Source organism: Lepidochelys kempii, chromosome 1 (assembly GCF_965140285.1).
Source record: "Lepidochelys kempii isolate rLepKem1 chromosome 1, rLepKem1.hap1, whole genome shotgun sequence".
In the NCBI taxonomy this organism is placed as follows: Eukaryota; Metazoa; Chordata; order Testudines; family Cheloniidae; genus Lepidochelys; species Lepidochelys kempii.
In genome coordinates this window covers 73,289,429-73,313,259 of record NC_136380.1, presented here as the reverse complement: position 1 = coordinate 73,313,259, position 23,831 = coordinate 73,289,429, and the positions used below count along the sequence as shown (strand labels likewise).

Genomic DNA, 23,831 nt, shown 5'->3' with positions numbered 1-23,831 from the left:
TAAATAAGCCCCAGTCCCAGGGCCAATGGACTAGGTGAGCTGCAGTAAACTGGAACTAGTGGGGACGTGCCCCAAACTGAAGAGACTAGAAAGTAGCCGAGGCAAGTGGGTCTTGATTTCCTGTTTAGGGGTTGAGTTACACAGGATACTGGGCTGGGACCCAGTAGAGACGGAGGGCCCATGTCCCCGTACTATGCTCTCTGGCCTTATAGACTGAAAGACTAGTGATCTAGCCACTAGGCCACCCAGCTAAGGAAGGCCCTATGACACATACATAATTTCCATGGAGGTTTGAGGGTTTACTTATTAAAAATATAAATAATTATACATTAATAATGCCAGCAAACCACATCAGCCACTTACCTAGCCACTGTAAATGGGCAACTTACTCTAGGCATCATAGTAGAAGGGGGTCTACTATGAGGAGAGATTTGAAGATTTGAGATTTGCTCTGGCAAAGTTCACAGAACCAAGGAATGATTGGTTCCTCTCCTTGCTCTACATTTGATTTACTACGGCACTTTGGGAAACCAATTAAACTCTATTGCTGTATCTTCACTAAGAGTGGAGTGATATCAGCCATTACTTCCCCATCCCTTAACCTTAGTTGAACATGGGTTAGTCATGGGGAAGACAAGGGCCAAACTGTGTTCAACAGCCAATACAGAAAGTGTGCTCAGATCATGTTAGAGCTTCATACCATTTGTGTGAAATACTCTGACTTTATTTCCCTGCTTTTCCCCTAAGTTCCTCCTTATCATACCTTCCTCAGAGAGGTATTGAGAGGCTTACTCAACAAAGGTTAGATTGTGAAACATTTATTCATTTTTGCAAACAGTTTCTCATAAATGTAGTTATATTGAAGTAACACATACATTCCCATAAGTAGTGCAAAGTGCACATCAGAATGAATAAAGATTGCATAACCTTGCCTTTAAGGTTTGTGAAGTTCATTGAGTACATAGAATGGGATATTAGTTATAGGTACTAAGTAGAGCTGGTCAGGAAATAATTTTGTCATGAAAAATATTTACAAAAATTATATTTTTCTTCTAAATCTTTCAGAGGTTTGTGAAAGTACGAAAAGAATGTTTTGGTTTTCAGCAGCTATATATACTTTTCTCAGTTTTAAAATTGAACTGGCTTTAGACCAAACATTTTTGAAAAATGAAAACTTCAAGGTTTTTCCAAAGTTGTATTTATGAAAACTGAATTTTTCACTAAAATTTCAATTTTGCTAAAGTCATTTTCCATCAAAAATATATGTTAATGGAACATTTTTGATCATCTCAGTTCTAAATATAATTATTTTTACCTTATTCTCTAATTTTTTAATCTCACAAGGGCAAAATTAGCTTTATTAACTTTCTCAAACATTTCCATAATTCCAAGAACTTTTGTCAGTGTAGGTCACCGGGATCTCCCATGTTTCTCATGCTAAGTAAGTCCCAGCTTCTTTAATCTTTCACATATTTTCCACCCTGGCTCACACTGAGTGGTACCTTACTCCAGATATAGTTGCATCAATGTGAATCCATCTACTTCTACAATAAAACCCTACTCAGCATGAGTAAAGGATGACAGAACCTGGCTCTAAAGTAGTAATATCCTTTCTCTGGATAGTCTCTAGTGACTGTATATTATTTCAGATGCATCTCATCAGTTAATTCTACAATAATAGGATAATCTCTCTTTGCTTTGTATTTTATTCCTCTCTACTAATAAACTTGTTTGCTAGTTTTACATTGTTCTCTACCGGATTAGTGGTTTCAGTAACTTCCACATCTTTCTCATGAACTGTTTTCTGGACGATAGCTTCCTTTAGCACATATTCGGTAACTTGATTCTTTACTCCCAAACTAATTATTTTACATTATGCTACAATGAACTGACAAATAACCAACATGAGTCAAATGTTTCTGAGGTTGCATTACTTGATGCTCCTGAGCCTGCAATAGGAATATTGCCACTTGTTTCCATAGGAACAGGAACAGGCCCAGTATGTGCTACCTCCAATGTCAGTATCATCTGCAAACTTTTTTTTTCAGCTGTAGTCAGTTATTTATATATTTTGCACCAAAATAAAGGCAACAAAGTTAAGGTTACAAAATTAAACATTTAAAAATGAAGAAATGACAAAGTCCGTGAAGAACAGCTACATCCCCTTATCTGTGTGCATTAAAGATACAAGGTTGAAACCTAGCCCTGCTGAAATCAGTTGGCATTTTTCCTTTGACTTCAGTGGAGCCAGGATTTCACAGTCTTTAACTACATGATCACATGCTATAATTTTATTTAATCCTTCCTCTGTAAGAGGTACAAATAAGAATGTAATTTACATTCCACACAGAAAATAACTTTAATTGTGGTGGATAGAGAACAATTGCATTATATATATTCTTCCTCTTCATTTATTTTTTGAAGTTATTTAAAAAAAAACATTATTCATTGCACATCATCAAATTTACGCACTGAAGATGTCAAGGTCCCACATAAATAATAGCATATGACTATGTAAGTAAAGATTGGGCCAAATTCACTACTACGCTAAACTGACAGCTTGTACCAGCAGAGAATTTGGCTTAACGCATATACACAAAGGGGCAGAGTTAACTTTGGGCATGCTTTTTGGGTATTTAATTTTGCAACTTTAATATTCTCTTAATATAGTGGGGTTTTTTTCATTAAATTACTTATTTTTTACAAAGAGAATAGAAAATAAATCAAAAAGTGCCTTTGCCACATGCCTAGAAAATTTTGGCTGACAGTATCAGGATGCCCCGCACTAAAACCTGATGAGTTTCAACACCATGTTGAAAACATTATGCCTAGAATGCTCCCCATCTTGATCTGCCCAAGTACCTTCAATTTTTCCTCTTCCACATCTTTCCTTTCAAAATTCAGGTCTTTATATAATCCCTCCCCTGTTCCTGACAAAATTAATAATATTCACTCTTCAGAATGATTGCCCTATATCTTGTATTTGTTTACCAGGTTTTTGGCTTAGATAAAAAAATCTTGGGAAATTGGCAGGACTAGCTTTCTGTTTATAAAGCATACCACATACCTACAGCTCTTTATAAACAACTTAGCAATAATATAGTCTCTATAGTTATATTTTTTCGTTAGTGCTAATAAATACTGAGGGTGAAATTCATGCCTTTTCCCTCAGAAATGCTTGCAGAAATAAGCCTTGTGAATCAGTTAAGGGTAGTGATAAATTTATTTTTCTCATCTTTGCCCCGGTGGGCTAGTGTATCCAGTTTCCTTAACAAATGACGCAGTTTGTCTTTGATTTTTAACAGGGTGATACTGCCTCAGTAAAAACTATTGTCCTTGGTTGTCCTTCAGATCTTGAAAGTCCATAGTTGTGGGGGTCTCATAAGAACAGACTGTCTGTATACCAGGGCACAAAGGCTTGTTACAAAAGGTGATAGAAAGAAATTGGTATAAAAAACATGACAGTCCTTGAGGAGAATAGAGAGATAGCAGAAATAATGTTGTACTTGACAATATTTGTTTCCTGTGCCTTGGGCTGAATAATTTTGTGCTGATGTGCTCAGTAAAAGAGACAATAAGATCCTTTCAAGATATTTTATTTGTAATATGAGAGTTCTAGTTACCAGTTCTTTCCAATACAAATTACCCAGATACAGCCAACATGTTACAATAATCACTCCACTTTAAACAGAGTTCAAACTAATAGGCTGCCTGCCTTATTCCATGGGAAACTGTCTTAGGCTATCACTATGCATCTACAGTCATACTTTAAGTTATAGCTTCTTTTAAATAGTTTGGAGGGTGATTAATATGCATATAAATACTGGGCCATCTGATGCCACTATCCAAACCAGGCTCATTAACAGATAGCCAGGACAGGCAATCACAGTGCAAGCTTCCCCAACAGCCATTTTACGGCTGGACTGGCAACCTTGCTCCATGGGAGAAGTAAATTGTGCCAGCTCTTTCCCTGGTGCAGCTTATTTCTCCATTCTGCGCCTGCTCCATTGCACTGGCCCATGCGTTGTGGGGCATGGAGCCATGGCTTCTCGAATCTGCTCCCTTGCCCTCCTATTTTCTGCCCACCTGTACATGAGTGCTTGGCAGTGGCTGCACTCTCCTCCTCTCCTCTCCATGGAGGCTCTGGAGATTCAGGTAGACCACATCAGAGAGTAACTTTTGCATGGGATGTGCAGCTGGATTCACATTTGCATTTTCTCTTATTCAGTGTTTGTCATCGCCTTATTGAACAAGGCACTGAACTGGAAAGTGGTTTTGGCATGTAAAGTATAGATTTTAATGGGCCCTGGACTGGAAGTGTGACAGGTAATGTGGTTTCCACAAATCTTTTCTCTTCAGAATTAGCCTTTTTGGAATGAAGTGTCTGCTGCCAAATGCTGCATGTTTTCTCTAACATTACCCCAGTCACATTCCTTCTGACTTTTGCCTTTGCCAGAGGAACAACAACAACATACACAAGGGTTTGAGTACATTAGCAGACATTTGTAAGTTTGGAAAAAGAAAGAGGGATACATAAGAAATGCATTTGTCATTACAAACAAATATATATCCCAGAAATTGCTTTTACAATTTAACCAGACTTTAAAGAGAGCTGCACAAAAAAGCACTTACACATATAAAAAGCCAGATGGATGCTCTAGAAGCCATTGAACAATTAGCAGAGGTAGCACGAAATTCTCAATCGATCTTAAAAGATATGCTCATTTTTCTAAAATTATTTGGGGAAGGTCTATGGCCTGTGTTATATAGGACATCAGGCTTAATGATCACAATGGTCCCTTCTGGCCTTGAAATGTACGAATCTATGAATTCAGAGCTAACACAGGCAGATCAGAGTTCAATAAACTATCCCAAATTCAAAGGTGAAGTCCTAACTGCACCTGATATTGTCAGATATTGCCTGCTTGGATGGCTGAATGCCACAAATGCAGTCAGAGGACACTTTTCTGTTTGGTGTCACATGAACTGAGTGAGAGAAGTTGGAGGACAATAAAATGTCAGTGCATCATTGTTTCTTGCTTTAGTTGCCTGGCCTGCTGATTCTAGAGAGCCATGTAAAATGCATCTAAATATCATAGAATCATAGAATATTAGGGTTGGAAAAGACCTCAGGAAGTCATCTAGTCCAATCCCCTGCTCAAAGCAGGACCAACACCAACTAAATCATCCCAGCCAGGGCTTTGTCAAGACAGGCCTTAAAAACCTCCGAGGATAGAGAGTCCACCACCTCCCTAGGTAACCCATTCCAGTGCTTCATTACCTTCCTAGTGAAATAGTGTTTCCTAATATCCAACCTAGATCTCCCCCGCTGCAACTTGAGACCATTACTTCTTGTTCTGTCATCTGCCTCCACTGAGAACAGCCTAGTTCCATCCTCTTTGGAACCGCCCTTCAGGTAGTTGAAGGCTGCTATCAAATCCCCCCTCACTCTTCTCTTCTGCAGACTAAATAACCCCAGTTCCCTCAGCCTCTCCTCGTAAGTCAAGTGCCCCAGTCCCCTAATTATTTGTGTTGCCCTCCCCTGGACTCTCTCCAATTTGTCCACATCCCTTCTGTAGTGAGGGGACCAAAACTGGACACAATACTTCAGGTGCGGCCTCACCAGTGCCGAATAGAGGGGAATAATCACTTCCCTCGATCTGCTGGCAATGATCCTACTAATACAACGCAATATGCTGTTGTCCTTCTTGGCAACAGGGGCACACTGCTGACTCATACCCAGCTTCTCGTCCACTGTAATCCCCAGGTCCTTTTTTGCAGAACTGCTGCTTAGCCATTCAGTCCCCAGCCTGTAGCAGTGCATGGGATTCTTCCTTCCTAAGTGCAGGACTCTGCATTTGTCCTTGTTGAACCTCATCAGATTTCTTTTGGCCCAATTCTCCAATTTCTCTAGGTCACTCTGGACCCTATCCATACCCTCTAGTGTATCTACCTTCCCTGCAGCTCAGTGTCATCTGCGAACTTGCTGAGGGTGCAATTGATCCCATCATCCAGATCATTAATAAGATGTTGTACAAAACCGGCCCTAGGACTGACCCCTGGGGCACTCCGCTTGATGCCGGCTGCCAACTAGACATCAACTACCCGTTGAGCCCAACAATTTAGCCAGCTTTCTATCCACCTTTTAGTGATACTGAAATCTGGTTTATAACTGAGCCTGATCTAGAAAGCATGATCTCAGTGTTACTGTGTTGCAGACTGCATGATCTTCTTCAGCTAATAAGCACTACCTCAATTATAGATAGTCCTCCTTAACTATTTCTTGCCAAACAAATATAAATACATTAATTGGTAATTCAATGTTTTCATCATCAGTGGTTCACAGACTAATAATTTATGAAATCATGATGTAGCTGTGGCAATGCATTAACAGAAATAATCCTTATGAATATTTTTGAGGAAATAGGATTACTGTTATATGCCCCAGTAAAGATTAAACTAAAAGATGGAGCAAATCTTAATAGTATCCACACAGCTAAGAGAATTTGACTTCCAACGTTCCCTGAATTAAGATACACTCGTCTGAACAGTTACAGTAGATGTGGGGTTATGAAAGAAATTACTGTGCCCACAAAATGGAATGCACCTGTGGCTTCTATGCATCGTGACCTGAAACAAACAGAGCAGTTGAGAGCTAGAAACACATTCTGTCTACACATGGATGATGTTCTCCACTATTAGCAGTGGTGCCAAGTAAATTCTCTGTTAGACTGTTACAAACATTTTTTGGCAGATTTGTTTACTCTCACCCAGTACCAGGTTGATCACAGATAGTGGCTTAGATGCATATTATCTAAGTGCACGGTGTGGTCACTGTGAAAAAGAATAGACTACGTTAGGATCAGAAAACAAATTCCCTCCTTAACTGGGGAAGGGTTGACAGTGTGGGGGAGAGACACTGCAGAGGGTTAGAGGAAACAAGGCAAAAAGCAGGAAAAATTATAAATATGGAGTTAGAATTGTACATTTAGCTATGTTTTCTAAGTACTTACTCACTCCGAGAATCTCATTCTCCATGCTCTTCAATCATTATGAGTGGAAGAGGAAAGAAGCCAAAAGAACTGGTATGGAAGCCATGTAACATTGGGATGGGGAACAACATGTCAGCAACATGTTCCCCTTCATTTTCATCATGCAACAGAAGCCTCTCCTTCCTTAGTACTGGGTCTCCAGAAGCTGGAAAGAGGTATATTATGGCTTGAGTGTGGTCGGGGGCAACCACATTTTGGAGACAATATGATGCTAAAAGAGCTGTGTGCCTTCATTTGTCCTATGAGAGTGGGTTCTGTGCAAACATAGACAGAGAAGCCAATTGTAGCATGGTTCTGCAAGAAGCTATGTTATTATGACTAAATAGATGGCAGCCATCACTGAGGGACTGACAAACTGCACAACTACAGAAAATCCTTTCCCCAAAAGGGTGTAGAGGCTTTGGCTGTGGCTGTGCCTGTGTTCTGTGGCTCTCTAAAGACATCCTTGAGGGAACACTCAAAGAAAAATTTTCAATATCATCTTGTAGTGTTTTCTGTAACTACTGTCCTTGTTCATTGCATTTTACCATGGAACAAAATTATATAGCTTTTTAAAAGCCCTCAACCTCCGTCAACACAAATTCTGCTCTCTAGGATCCTTATTTAACTATAATTATATAATAACTATAATTAAAGCTCTCCTTCTCAATAGTCCCCATTTTTTTGTGAAGGAAGGATATTTTCTAAGGCTCAGATTTTGTCACTCAGGATCTTACCTTAAAGTAACAAAACCCTATGCCATACTTTCTATTCGGTAAGTAGGAATTTATTTTCTATATCTCGAAAAATAAGTCAGAATTTGTCCCATTTTCATTGTCTTCCAGTTCAGTTGTTGTCAGTTGTTACCATACCATTAATACTTTGCTGGTTGTTTTTATTACCTTTATGAAGGAAATATATGTTCTTCTTTCAGTGCTGGTCTCTATGGGCACGCGTGCTCCATGTGACTGGAGTCTGAGAATTTTGAGTGCGGTGTCTGTTTATCCATCCATGCCCTGTGCCTCACCCTGTGCTTCCAACCACCTCTGAAGGGAAGGGTGGACTGACCATCTCTCCAGTTCCTTCTGATTGCTGCATGGGCCAGGTCAGAACCTCCAGTGTCAGCGGCATTGGCTTTCTCCTTTATCTGTGAATATATTTAGATATTTGTAAATAGCTCTTAGAGTTCTAGAGTTTTAAAGTTTTTATCTAATAATTTTCGTGTTTTACAGTTAATCTTCTCAAGGTGGGGAGCACCCTCCTCTCCCCTACACAGTTTGGGTACTGGACTATGCCCAAGATTCAAATTTGTGCTTCCTACCTGTGATCCTTCTTGGTCAGCAACAACCACCAGTGCTGCTTGTACTTGGGGAAGCCCACATCATGACAAGGTGCAGTATCTGCCATTTGTTCTCTAGATGTACATGGGAAGGGCAGGAACTTTGCCTTAGGAAGCACCTAATGGAAAAGGCCAAAATCAGATCCAGGCAAAGGTATGCCCCCCAACCCCCTTACATTGGCCTGTTACAACAAAAAGTGTTCCTCCTGCCACAAGGTCCCACTCATGAGTGAGGGAGTCTAACCCCAGAGAACCCTCAGCGGGATCTTGTCAGAAAAGCAGATACCATTCTCATAAGCATGAGACTAAGTCTCCTCCAAATCCTCTTCAAAGAAGTTTGATTCAGCACTGCCTAAATGTGGCAAGTCTATGAGCTCAGCCCAAAAGAACTTAGTACATCCTACATCTTGGAGGCATGACAGGAAAGCACACAAGTCTAGGGCTCCATCAGCAACGGATTGCAGTCCCTTTGGGGACCATTTAACACTCTCTTTCAACATGGGTGCTGAAAATCATCCTTTCCAGCTATATGGGAGAGCTTATGTCCCTCTCCCCTCTAAAATCCCCTTCCCCACTCCCTCTCTGGGGACCCCTTTCACAAGAACATTCTCAAGCAAGAGATGAAATCTCTTAAAGTGAGGAGTGATGGAGCGGGTTCCTCTTCAGTACCAAGGAACTGGTTTTTATTCAGCATTGTTCCTAGTACCCAAAATGAAGGGAGGTTGGAGATCCATTCTCAGCCTGCATCAACTCAACCACTTTCTTCACAAATTTATTTTCTCATGGTCATATTGGCATCAGTAATTCCATCACTGGAAAAGGGCATGTGGTTTATAGCTCTAAATATGATGGATACCTTCTTTCATGTGGACATCCACCCTGCTTGCATACACTTTCTCAGATTCACAGTGGGCTCCACCCACTTTCAATAGAGAGTACTCTCTTTAGGTATCGCTGCTACCCCCAGAATCTTTAACAAGGTATTCTCTGTAGCAGCAGCCTATAACAGATGCTATGGTTTCATAGTCTTCCCTTATCTTGATGATTGGCTTCTTATGTCCAGGTCATGCCAAGAGACCCATGCGTCAACTTCAACAATGCAGCAACTCCTCTTCTCTTTGGGGTTCAGGGTAAGTGCTGAAAAATCCATCCTCACCCCTACACAGATCTTAGACTTACTCAGGGCATCCTTAAATTCAATCATGGCAAAGGATTACCTGCTATGGGCAGGTTTCAGGCTATGAATATCACAGAATGGATCATAAGCAACCCCTGAGTGCATATCAAGACCTCTCTCTCTCTCACACCATAATGCCTCATGTGCTTATGTCATGCAATTTGCAAGACTCCACCTTCATTGCCTGCAAGTGCGGCTCCAACCTGTGTACTCGCAAACCAACAGTTCATGAGTGGAAGAATGCTCACAGGGTATGCATCAAAGTTCCCTTCATCACATCTGCACTGGACAGGACAATCATTACCAATGCATCCCCATTAGGTTGGGGAGCCCTTATTCTTTCCTTAAAGACAGCAGGGTTCTCTATCAGATCCTTATGGGCCACTTGGCAGCAGTCAGTGCATACTGTTAAGCTTCACAGGGCGACTCAATCTTTCCATGCCCTCTGAATAACAGATTCCGGAAAGACCTAATCAGAACCTTCCTGCCTATAAAAAAGCCTACTTTTCAATGCTTCCTGAACCTTGTTCTGTCAGTATTCACTACACCTACTTTTGAACCCTTAGCTTCTTGCTCCATGTCTCTCCTATCCATGAAGGTCACCTTCTTGGTGGCCATCACCTCACCCTGGAGGCTTGGTGTGCTCATGGCAAGAACCTCCTTACACTTATATTCCATAAGGACAAAGTTTCATTACATTTACTCTAAATTCACTCCCCCCCCACCCCAGTAATCTCAGTTTCACCTGAACAAGTCAATGCACTCACATACATTCTTTCCAAACCCCATCATATCCTCAGAAGATAGGTGACTTTTACCTGCGGAGAACAAAACCAATCAGGAACTATTTGTTGCCACAGCAGAAAGAGTTGGGGTCCGGTGATATCCTCTCAAAGAATCTGAAAATGGATCTTGGGCTGTATTTCACTTTGCTACCAACTGTCTAATATTCCCCCACCTCTTGGGGTAAGAACTTATTTCACAAGAGCATAAGCAATGTCTCTATCATTGCTTCAAGTGGTGCCTCTTCTTGACATCGTCAAGGCAGCTACATGGATCTCCATCCACATGTTTGTGAGACTTTATGTTTTGGTACAGGACTCCTCTGCTGATGCATCATTTGGAATGGTGGTCCTTCATTTGGCTCTGCCATCTTTCTCCTTCTATATGAGTATTGCTTGTCAGTCACTCACAGTGAAATACTGTGGGGGTCTGTACAAATGCAGTATAAAAATACAGTCTCTGCCCCAAAGATCTTACAATTAAAGTTTAAGACAGAAGGCAGTAGATGGATACAGACAGGAGAGTACAAAGAAACAAGACAATATTTGTCAGCATGACAAGAAGCATCTCAGCATATCAGCTGCCTAACCACTGTTATGTTTTTTGAAAGCATTATGGCCAAGGAGAGTTTTAAGGAGGGGTATATATAATATCATGTTATAAGAGAAAGTTGCCTACCTTATAGTAACTGGAGGTTCTTCAAGATGTGTGGTCCCTATCCATATGCCACTGTGGGTATGCATATGTCAAGGTTCCTTCCCCACTCTGAACTCTAGGGTACAGATGTGAGGACCTGCATGAAAAAAAACTTCAAGCTTATTTTTACCAGCTTAGGTTAAAACTTCCCCAAGGTACAAATTATTTTACCTTTTGTCCCTAGACTTTATTGCTGCCACCACCAAGTGTCTAACAAATATAACAGGGAAAGAGCCCACTTGGAAACGTCTTTCCCCCCAAAATCTCCCCAAGCCCTACACCCCCTTTTCTGGGGAAGGCTTGATAAAAATCCTCACCAATTTGCATAGGTGAACCAGACCCAAACCCTTGGATCTTAAGAACAATGAAAAAGCAATCAGGTTCTTAAAAGAAGAATTTTAATTGAAGAAAAAGTAAAAGAATCACCTCTGTAAAATCAAGATGGTAAATACCTTACATGGTAATCAGATTCAAAACATAGAGAATCCTTCTAGGCTAAACTTTAAGTTACAAAAAGACACAAAAACAGGAATGTACATTCCATTCAGCACAACTTATTTTATCAGCCATTTAAACAAAACAGAACCTAATGCATATCTAACTAGATTGCTTACTGACTTTTTACAGGAGTTCTGACCTGCATTCCTGCTCTGGTCCTGGCAAAAGACAACACACAGACAGAGAGAACCCTTTGTTTCCCCCCTTCCAGCTTTGAAAGTATCTTGTCTCCTCATTGGTCATTTTGGTCAGGTGCCAGCGAGGTTGTCTTAGCTTCTTAACCATTTAGAGGCAAAAGCATTTTTCCTCTGGCCAGGAGGGATTTAAAGGTGTTTACCCTTCCCTTTATATTTATCACAGCATATGATCTATGTGCCTGGAGCCAGAGGAGGTTATGAAATCGCCATCACTGGAGTTTTTTAAGAGGTTAGACCTGTCATGGATGGTCTAGATAATACTTAGTCCTGCCATGAGTGCAGGGCATTGGACTATATGACCTCTAGAGGTTCCTTCCAGTCTCCTGAGTCTATGAATCTGGCTCCTAAGTGCTAATGTAATATATATAAAGAATAATATTTCAAGTAAGAATTATTTTTTACATTTTCATCAGTTTGATGCACTTCAAAAATTAATAAGCGATCTTGGGACATATTCTGTGAAGTGAAAGACTTCAGAGTAAAGATTATAGCTGATGTAAATGATAGAAGTGCCTCAGTGTCAAAAAAGAGGACACCACTTACAGTTGCAGTAGTCTTCTGTGGAATGGATTCATCCACTCTATGTATATATACATCTGTTCACTATGAGCTGTAGTTCTACCTCAATGACCTGCTAACATAAATAAGGATTTTACAGTTCTGGTGTGATGTGATCAGCTGAATGAGCATGTGAATAACTATTCTCACATCATCAGTGCACATTTCCCAGCACCTGATAGTGATGTAGTTGAAACTACCCTCTGGGAATTCTGAGTTTCACAATGTATGATACAGAGAAATCAGCACATTTATTCAATTCTTATATAACTGTTTCATAAGAGCTGCTAGAGCTGAGGCTCTGACAGTGTTTCCATGAAAAATGTCTTTTCTTTTCCCAAGGGCTTATAGTACTAAAATAAGTCACTATGGTTTAGAATTTAGCATAACGAGTTTCATATTGAGAGTATATTAAATGCATTAAATTAATTTAAAACATTTTATTTTTAAATTATCTGTTGCTTTAATCTATAAGAGAGGAGAGGAAGAGCTTTATTGTTTCTATAGACCCTTTTCTTTATCTATTTTTAAATGACTGTTTTTAATTAGCAGGTATTTAATTATGTTACTAGTATGTGAAAATTGGCTGCTGCTTACGTGCATTAATTTAAAGAAAATATGTAGATGCATACTAATATCACAACTCCACTCTCTGCTATCCAGATACCTCATAATGTGTTACAGTAAAAGGAACCTAATGCAAAATTACATGATACTTTAATGACCCTTAAGGAGGTTTAGGGAATTAGATCCACAATTAAGCATTTAAAATTGGAGTGTAATGCTGTGTGTTCTGAATGAGAATATGTATCAAAATAGGTATTTACTAGTGATTCTACAGTTCCTGTAATACGCCCTATCAGCCATGACACCTTGTTCTGCCATCCATTGAAATGGCATAAACAGAACTTGGGTGAACTGAGTAAGCTTTTATAATGGTATGCCTCTGAGCGGAACTGATGATTCAATAGGCAATACTTCACCCACCTGGTCAGTAGTGAGCTAGTCTCTCAGCATGGTGTTAAGAGATCATTAAGCTGCCAGAGCTGTACAGCTTTTGAATGAGTTGTAACATAGTGCAACTGGCCACATGGTCACTATAGCTCACTTGTTTTGGTCATCAACAGCTAACATGCTAACCCCAAGATCCCAATCAAATTCCAATTTAGATACAGTGGGCTCAGTCTTACCCTATGACAAGTCCACTTTGTGTGGTGCAGACAGCTGAGGATTTCCTTAAGTGTGAGGGAATAAGTGGCTGATATAAAGCTGCCATAGCTGGCTCTCTAACCAACCCCTCCAAACCCACCCCACATCATAGGAGCATCAGGTTTTCTGGAGGTAATGGGACCAGAGTACAATGCACTCCAGTGATCCTTGGCTGGAAGAATACCAATAGGAAGCTGATGCTGCTGGCATGAAGTTTGCCAAAGATGATAAAGAGAGTGAAAAGGGGAGATGATAATGAAACATCCATTACAAAGTTAACTATTGTGGTCCCTATAATAATCCTTTATTTTTTCTCTTCTGAAATTTAGTTCTTCGTATCTTTGGTTCTGTCCCTCCTCTGCTTTTTTTTCTCTTCTGAATACAGTTATTGCTTAGAGCCTCATCTTTGACTATCCTGGAACTTGTATGCAAAAATCCTATTCACATTGCTGGGAAATTTGGTTGCAAAAGGGATTTGACTTGCTGATTTCAATAAATTTGCCATTGACAGGTCTTTGGAACTATACAATCCAAACTGGGAATGCAAAATCCAGTCCTTCTCACTTTTCTTCTTTATCTCTCCTCCCCCATTTAGCAATGGTACCCACCTTTTTCTTCCCTCCCCCTGTCCATCCATAGATAGGTAGATAGATAAAATGTCATCATACTTTTAGTTAAGAAGATTACACTACACTTGATAAGCTTTTTTCACAAACAAAAAGCTAGAAACAAATACTACAGACAATTGTAAAAGGGACAGACCGAATAGGCCTCTTCCATTTGTAATTTGTGATCCTAGTATTTTTCCCCTATAACTCTCAACCACCCCCTATTGATATTATCTCCTTTTTAAAAATCTAATCACTAGTTAATTTCCTTGCCGCTCCCTTTAATCTTGGAGAGTTCATTGTACAAATTGTTTAAATAGCAATTAACACAAATTCAGACTTTATTTCATTTTCTTGAGGGTTTTTTTTCCTTCTTTAATCGGTTAACCTCCTCTATACTGCAGACATTTCAGGGTCCCATACAGGAACATTAGTACAGCTAAGAAATTGCTCTGTGAACAATGTGAGCCATCTTCAGCTATTTACCTGCACTGTTCAATAACAGTGCCAGTACAGATTTAAATAAAGGTAGAAGCACAATTATTTATTGTTGTCTTTTGGATTACTTTTAACTGGGTAACACAGAACATGAAGCATAATCAGTTCCAGCTGGAAACACTCCTACAGTACATCAAGGACAATGGGTTCACAAATTGACTTTACCTGCTATTCATGCTGTATATGAAATGAATCAGGTAAAGGGAATTTAATTAGCTCTCTTCATTGTAAAAATAAATAGGGAAATAGAATCAAATGGTTGATTGATGAAAATTATTTTTGCACTGAATTGTCAATAACTGCACAGAAGGGGCTTACTTGCTATTTTTGCACTATAATTTGGAACACCATATGTGAAATATAAGTTCTATATATTTTTAAGTGTCAGCATAAGAAATGAGACCCTATTCTATTAGTCAAAATGTCTAACAGGATGAACAGGTGCAAAAAGAGAGAGACTGAAATGCCTGCTATCAGATCCAAATGCTGGGTCAGATCCTGACACTATTACATTGAATAGTGCCTTGTTCTCTTAGTAGTCCCAGAGGCAGTAGTTAGGGCACTGGACAGGAAGTCAGACCTGGATTTTATGTCCATTGAGTTGCTATAGGACAGTGGTAGGCAACCTGCGGCCCGCGGGCTGTGTGCGGCCCGTCTGGGTAATCTGCTGGTGGGCCACCAGACAGTTTATTTACGTTTTCACAGTCACCTGCAGCTCCCAGTGGCTGTGGTTCGCCATTCCTGGCCAATGGGAGCTGCAGGAAGCAGCGCGGGCCGCAGGGACATGCTGGTTGCCGCTTCCCACAGCTCCCATTGGCTGGGAATGGCGAACTGCGGCCACTGAGAGCTGTGGGCGGCCATGAAAATGTAAACAAACTGTCTGGCGGCCTCAGATTGCCCACCACTGCTATAGGACCTTAGGCAACACAGGTCACCCCTTTGTCCCTGTTTCCTTTCCCGTAGTTTGTCTATTTATTCTGTTTTGGATTATAAGGTTTTTGGGGTCAGGGCTGTTACCTAATGTGTTTGCTAATTGATAGAACAATGGGGCGTCAATCTCAGTATGTCACTGTGCTATAAAGATTCATAGTTCCATTGATTTCAATATCATAGTTCTCACAGCCATACATGCTTGGTCTCCTCCACAGCATAATGGGTATTCTGGATGTTTGCCGGTAGTGTTTGGCCTATTCCAACTGGTACAAATTAGATCAGACCTGAGGTTGCACTAATTTGTGCTGAAGGCCAGATTGGCCCCAGCTGCCCCCCAAGATTGGGTACAGAAGGATAGTGAAAAGCTACCTATGCCTCCATCCACTGAGTTCCATTGAGTGAAGGTCAGATGAACTTGAGGATCTGACCTAATGTCTGTGGAGTTTAAATTAATTAACCCTTCAGTGTGTCAGTTTTAAAGGACATCTGCCTAAAACTGGTTAGGGATTATTTGTGTGTGCATGCCCTCTCTCTCTTTTTCCATTTTCAGAATAAAAAGTTTCATTTTAATTGTGGAAATGATTTTTCATTATGAAATTTCAGTTACTTTATACTCAAAAGTTAGTATCAAAATTAAAAATGAAATATTTCAAGATTATTGAAACTAAACATTTGATGGACCTGATTTTTTTTTTTTTTTTGATCATTGGTTTGTGAAAATGTAAGGTTTTGACTTATTGTTCCAAATCAGGGTGGGGATATTTTTTTGATATCACAAAAATTCTTGCATGATGGGAAAACTGTTTCCTACCCAACTCTACTTCTGTGCTCCCAAATCCAATGTACTGCTTATAATCACATAAATGTAGTGTAGGAAATGTCATTCTATCAGAAAAATTTCTCACATTACACCCACTACACAAACTTCCTAGGCTTTTAACATAAAAAAAGGAGAGGCACTGCATAATTTTCTAATACTGAATTATTTTCACTAAAGCAGCTGAATAGTTCAATGCAGTGGTTACCTTGAAAATAAGTGCCTGCATTGAAAAGAGAATCAATTAATTCAGATAAACTAAATAAACTGTGTGAACTGACTAATGTAGCAGAAATTACTGGATGTTGATACTGTCATTTTAATTAAGTTCACATTAATTAATTTCATAGCTACATTTTTTAAATCCATAGCTTGACTAACATTCGTAATATAAAACTTGCTAAGAGCCAAATTCTGCTTAGTTATACTTGCATCACTGAGGCCAGAATTAAGCCCCATACAATTAGATATAATGAATCTTAAAAAAGAGTGACCGTCTCAACAAACAGTCCAAGTAAGTGTGTATGTTCAGCCACAGGATGGGCAGCAGTAATTGCAGTGAGCTGCTTCTTTCTTCCACAGGAAGGACTGTCTTTGTGTTCTTTGTTTGTTGATTGTTAAATACAATGAGTCTCTAACCCCTATTTGAGATTTTAAGACAGTACTGCAATAGGAATAATATAAAAGCTGGCTAATGAATTTGCACTACTCTTGGACTAAAAAAGAGACCTTTGACCTACCCAGGCCTCTGTACTCTCATCAAGCTTGGCTTCACAGCCATTCCACTACCCATCACGATCCCAAAAACTCCTCCTCCCCCCTGCCCTGGAAGTGGATCTGCTTCTTTATGGGACTTCCACAGACTCATGGATTTCACCCAGAGTAGTTATAAAATATGAAGTTTCCTAACCAATGATGATTGATTGATTTTCTATTGTGGCAATGCTGTCTTATGAGCCCAAATATGTGAGTACAGATGCATGCCTACTTAGGGCCATATATTACATGCATGACTTGTGCTGACGTTAATGACACTTATGCATGTGGGCCAAGGGCAGTACATGATCTGTTATCTGCTTGACATGTTGTACTGCATGACTTTTTGACTAAAAAACTAGAATGATATAACATTAACAATAATTGGATTAAAAACTGGCTAACTGATAGATCTCAAAATATAATTGTAAATAGGGAATTGTCATCAAGTGGGTGTGTTTCTAGTGGGATCCAACAAGGATTGGTTCTTGACCCTCTGCTATTTATCATTTTTTTTTATCAGTGATCTGGAAGAAAACAACCTAAAATCATAACTGATAAAGTCTGCAATGACACTATGACCCTAACAGCATCTCAGTGCAAGAGGGAAAGGGGCTCATTGGTATCAGGTAGTGAGTTTCAGCTGGCCTAACAGGTTGAACATACTCCAGCTCACTAATATCATAACCCTTATCTAAAATTTGTCCTGTAAGATATCAACAAAAAGCTAATAACTTACTGATTATTCATATTATTGCTTGTAGTATGTATGGAGAACAAATTCAAAATTACAAACTTATTGAAATTGTTATCAAAGTGTGTCTGCCAAACAAGGTTAAAAAGTTACTCCACCTTAGAGAAAGGAATGTGATTCGGCCATTTGGAACGTTTTTCCAAGGTACATTAAGAGACAATGGGAATGCATAGAAGGTAAATAGGACCATCAAGACAGAACAGGGAGCAGATCACAGGGAGCAGACCAGTTTGCATTTTAGCAAACATTGGTGGTGGAAGAAACTAGCAGGCATCTTCCTTCACCGGGAGACTCCATGTCACCTTCCTCGCAACTTGAATAAACTTTACTGGTGTGTGTGTGGAGGGGGGTGCTTCAAAAGATTTCCCTTCAAAGGTTCAGTGTCCTATAGAAGAGAGGGACAGAGAAGCTTAAGAAGACAAAGGAACTGAGCACTTTGGACCTTGGGAGAGATCCTGACCACTGGGGTAGTAAGGAATCTTGCTGGAAGGTAGATTGGGAAGGAAACTACTTTGAACAAAGGGTATAGTTTGTTTTGTTAAGTCTTAGCTTCTAGAAAGCGTTTTTCATTCTTATTTACTTGTAACCATTTTCACCTCTATCCTTTATACTGGAACTTACTTAAAATCCTGTCTCCTTTTGTTAATAAACTTGTTTTACTTTTAATCTAAACCAACTCAGTGATGCGTTTCATTTAAAGTGAGTATTAACTCCAATTAATGTGGCAAACTGCTGGGTACTGTATTTTTAAAAGGAACAAACCAACCTTAATTTCTTCCTGAATGGTCCAGGAGAGGGCTGGACATTGCAGAGCACACAGTTTTAGGAAAATTCAGCACTGGGGGAGGGGTGTTGTGGTCATCTTGTCCCAAGTAACCGGAGTGTGGCTTGGGTGTAACGAGAAGGCCGCTGGAATCTGAATTGTTGAGTCAGAGCTGTTTAACACAGAGACATTCAGTGCAAGCTTGTATGTTGCTTGGGAGTACTCAGGCAAAGGTTGCCGTACCAGCAGAACACTTTGAGGCTCATGGGATTACAGAGCAAGTGATGGCACCACTCCTTCTTTGTTTAGATTGCAACCCAGAATGTCACACACAAGTTGGGGGAGTGGTAAATAATGAAGAGAACAGATCACTGATGTAGAGTGATCTGTATTGTTTGGTAAACTACGTGCAAGGAAACAATTTGCATTTTAATATGAGTAAATGTATACATCTAGGAACAACAAATGTAGACCAAATATTTAACAATGGGCTTTACAATCTATCAGAGAAAGGTGAATGATTGAATGGCTTGAAGTTGAAGCTCGACATACTCAGACTGGAAATAAGGTATAAATTTGTAGAAGTGAGTGTAATTAACCATTAGAGCAATTCTGAATCACTGACAATTTTTAAATCAAGACTGGATATTTTTTTCTAAAAGGTATGCGGTGGGAATTATTATGGGAAATTCTCAGGCCTGTGTTATCCAGGAGGTCAGACTAGTGGTCACAGTGGTCCTTTCTGCCTCAGAATCTATGAGTCTATAATATCTACAGATGTTGAACATTTATAAAAGATTATTTTGCTGTAAATCCCTATGGCATATGTCTTCGGCTATGCCTTGATGTGAGGATGATGTCTGCCAAGGGAGTTCATTGGTGGGTTTTTTAAGTGGCTGAGGAGCCCAATTCATGCTCTGCAGAATTTCCCACAGAAGTGACAGGTGTAATCTTGGAGGAGACATAGTTGTTGGCTGGACTGTTGTACCCCTTCTTTCCTCTTTTGTCACTTCTCTGTCTCATGAGCAGACTTGTTCTCCTCAAAGTGAGCTGTGGCTTGGTGTATGGTGTGGCGTCACTGTGTTCTGTTCTGCGCTGAGTCCTCCCAGTTTGTTGGGTTGATGCCTCCCTTTTTAAGGTGTACTTTCAGTATGTCTTTGAAGTGCTTCCGCTGCCCTCTGCAAGCCCTTCTTCCCTGACTTAACTGAGAGAAGAATACTTGCTTCGGGAGGCAAGTGTCAGGCATACAGACATACAGTGGCATACAGTGGCCAGCCCAGTGGAGTTGGTGTTTCATGACCTGAGTTTCTATACCGCTGATGTTGGCTGCAGAGAGAACACTGATGTTAGTGTGTCAGTCTTCCCAGCTGATCCTGAGAATCCTCCTGAGGCAGTGCTGTTGGAACCACACACGCTAATTGAGTTGTCACTATAGGATACATAGCTCTCACACCCATAGAGAAGAGGTGGGCATGACAACTGCCTTGTAAACCAAGATCTTGGAGCCTGTTTGCAGATCCCTATCATTGAAGACTTGTTTGAGTAGCCTTCCAAAGGATGTGCTGGCACAGCAGATCCTGTATTCAATTTCTGTGTCAATGCTGGCTGTTTGGGAGAGGTGGCTGCCAAGGTATGGAAAATGCTCCACATTTTCCAGGGGTTTTCCACTGAAGGTGACTTGTGCAGTACAAAGAGTAGTTTGTGCAGGTGAGGGCTGGTAGAGTACCTTGGTTTTCCTGATGTTGAGAGAGAGACCCAGGCTGTGATAGGCATCTGCAAAAAGATTTAGGGTACTTTGCAGATCAGCCTGTGTGTGTGCGAGAATGATGCAGTCATCTGCATACTGAAGGTCAGTGATGACAATTCTCATGATCTTGGATTTTGTTTGGAGGCGTCAGAGATTGAGGAGTTGACCATCCATACGATACTCAATCCTGATTCCATCAGGAAGGCGGTTATGGATCATGGCAAGGTAAATGGAGAAGAGTGTTGGAGGAATGACGCAACCCTGCTTGACACCAGTGCAGATGATGAATGGTGTGGTCTCTGAGCTGTGGCACAGAATAGTGGCAGTCATCCCATCATGGAGTAGTCTGATGATGGAAATGAATTTCTGGTGACAACCAAACCTACACAACACCTTCCATAGGGCATCATGATTGATAGAGTCAAAGGCAGTGGCATTTTAGAGTTAGTGGGGCCCTGTGTGAAGCTTCATTTTCAGGGCCCCCCCCATCAGGACCCAGCCAACAAACAATAACATTCTCACTTATCTCCCTCCCACCCCCATTTTTCATTCTTTTATTCTTCCTCCTCCTCCTCCTTTATAAGTAATGGAAAGTAAATGAAAATAAAGTGAGGTACCTTGACTGGGGCAGGGGGTTGTGGTGCAGGAGGGGATCAGGAGAGGTGTGGCTCCCAAATCATCCAGTACACACACCCCTTCAGCAGCGGCTCCTAGGCGGTGGGGAGGAGGCAGAGGGTCTCTGTGTGCTGCTGCCTGCAGGTGCCAACCCCACAGCTCCCATTGGCCGCAGTTTCTGGACAATGGGAGATATGGAGTCGGTGCTCGGGGCGGGGGCAGCGCGTGGAGATACACACACTCCTCCCATGGGCTGCAGGGACATGCTGGATATTTCTGGGAGTGAAGCGGCATGGAAGGAGTAGGCAGAGCAGGCAGGGAGCCGCCTTAGCCCTGCTGCTGGCACGTCTCTGCACGACCCTGGGCAGGGAGGAGGACAGCATATCTCTGTGCATTGCCCCAGGTGGGGGCAGCGCGTGAAGCCACCTCCCCTCCCCCCGCCAGGGGCGCACAGAGAGGGCCTTCGGGAGCGATGTGGGCCATGAGTCACGCCATGCAGGCCAGGACTCAGGGGCAGGTTGTCAGATATTTGTCCTGCATTTGGGCGCCCGTCCCACCACATGGTTTGTTTCATGGTAAATCTACTCCTGGTCAAAGGTCTTGGTTAGATCAATGAATACTATGAACAGTTCCTGTTGTTGGTCTCCTGAATCTGTTGTGCCACGAAGATCATGTCACTTGTGCCTTGGGATGGCCTGAACCCACACTATGATTAAGGGAGGAGTTCCTTGAAAAGGGGGAGAAGGCAGTTTAGTAGGTTCCAGGCAAGGATCTACTCCACGATGGAGAGGAGGGAAATACCTCTTTAGATCCCACACAAAGATTTGTCCCCTTCCTTGAATATTGTAACAATGTTGGCATTCTTAGGTGGAATTTCTTTGCAGATCCAGATTTTGTCAGAGTTGGCAAAGTTTATGCTGGAGCATTTTTCTACCAGCTTTAAAAACCTCAGCTGAGATGCCATCTGGGCCTGGTGATATTTTGACTTTGTCCTCAGAAGATGGGGGATCAGCAATATGTTCCATTGCTAAGCATTGTGGAATAGGGTTGATGGTGTCTTCAGAGACCATGGATTTGTGGTTTACTAGGCTCTCAAAGTGCTCCTTCCAGTGTTGTTTAATGGCCACATTGTCCTTGAGGAGGGTGGAGCCACCCTGGGAACGTAAGGGAGTTGGGCCTTTGGAGCATGGCCCATATATAGCTTTTGTTGTTTGAAAGAAGTTTCTCTTTCTTTGGTCTATGAAACCCTGGATCTCAGAGGCCTTCTGCTGCTACCACTTAATTTTGATGTCACGTAGCCTCCTTTGGACTTTGGCTTTGAGCAGTCCATGTTTTCATTGATTAGAGGAATCATTTTGCCAGTTACAGAATGCAGTTCTTTCCTGTTGAATTAACACTAGGATTTCCTTGTTGTTTTCATCAAACCAGTGTTGGTGTCAATGAGTGGAATATTCTATAGTTTCAGCACATGCACTGTGAATGATATTTGAAAGTTGATCCCAGTGCTCTTGAATGTCAATGATGTTATCAGGCAAGTTAGAGAGATTCTCAGGCAGGTGTTGCTGGAATGTCTTGCAGCTGGCTTGGTCCTAAAGTGCTTTGACGTTGGACTGTTTTCACTTCGTCTTTGGGTGTTTGCAGTGTGGTGGAGTGAGCTGCAGGTACATGATTGATCTTACTACTCATTGGTCTGTCCAACAATGATCTGTACCTTTTATGGTTCATGTTATACAGACATCAGTGTAATCTCGGGTGCTGACTATAACATAGTCAAGGAGATGCCAGTATTTGGACTGAGGATGTTTCCATGTGGTCTTAAATTTGTTACACTGCCTAAAGATGGTATTTGTGATGAGCAGGTCATGCTCCACACATTTCCCAAGGAGGAGAATACCATTGGGGTTTACATTTCCCACCCCTTCTTTGCCTATTGTGCTGCTCCAGATTTGGGAGTCCTGTCCCTGGCATTGAAATCTCCCAGGAGGATGAGTTTGTCTGCCTTAGGTCTGGCTGTGAGGACTGCATCGACGGTGCTATAAAACTGCTCCTTGTTGTCTTCCTCATCATCAAGTGTTGGGGCTTATGCACAGCAGGTTTGTAGGGGGGGGGGCAGAAAACCTGGATTTGTGCTGGAAATGGCCCACCTTGATTATCATACACATTGTAAGGAGAGTGATCACTTTAGATAAGCTATTACCAGCAGGAGAGTGGGGTGGGGGGAGAGAAACCTTTGTAGTGGAAACACCCATTTTTTCATGGTTTGTGTGTATAAAAAGATCTTCTGTACTTTCCACAGTATGCATCCGATGAAGTGAGCTGTAGCTCATGAAAGCTTATGCTCAAATAAATTGGTTAGTCTCTAAGGTGCCACAAGTACTCCTTTTCTTTTTGTGGCATATTGGTTGTTGCTGAGCTTGAGCCAAAGAGTCATGTGATTCTCGTTGATCCCCATGGGAAGCTCCAAAAGCTGACTGGGGATTTTATTTTTGATGGCAAAGCCAATCCCGTGAATGTGTCTCTCTTCAGGTGGCTTTCCTTTCCAAAAGGAGGTGTGTCCACCTCCTTCCTCTTTAAATTGGCCCTCATCGGCCTGGTGGGTTTCACTAAGAGCTGCAATGTCAATGTAGTTGTCAATTGTCAGTTCTCTGGCAACTATGGCAGTTCTTCTTTCTGGGCATTCACTGTGCTGAGACTAACAGATTTATTTGGGCACAAGCTTTTGTGGGTTAAAACCCCCCCACTTCTTCAGATGCATGGATCACTTCATGCATCTGAAGAAGTGTTTTTTTTAACCCCTGAAAGCTTATGCCCAAATAAATCTGTTAGTCTTTAAGGTGCCACCGGACTTCTCA

At 41.2% G+C, this 23,831-nt stretch overlaps 1 long non-coding RNA gene across 1 annotated transcript in view; it reads left to right on the top strand.

Moving 5' to 3' along the window:
- Positions 1-7,968: 7,968 nt before the first annotated feature.
- Positions 7,969-23,831, top strand: part of LOC140903689 (uncharacterized) — a 43,225-nt gene continuing 27,362 nt past the window's right edge. Inside the window, exons 1-2 of the long non-coding RNA XR_012156332.2 lie at positions 7,969-8,136; positions 8,264-8,422. This is a non-coding gene — a long non-coding RNA (uncharacterized LOC140903689). The remainder of the gene's footprint in view (positions 8,137-8,263; positions 8,423-23,831) is intronic.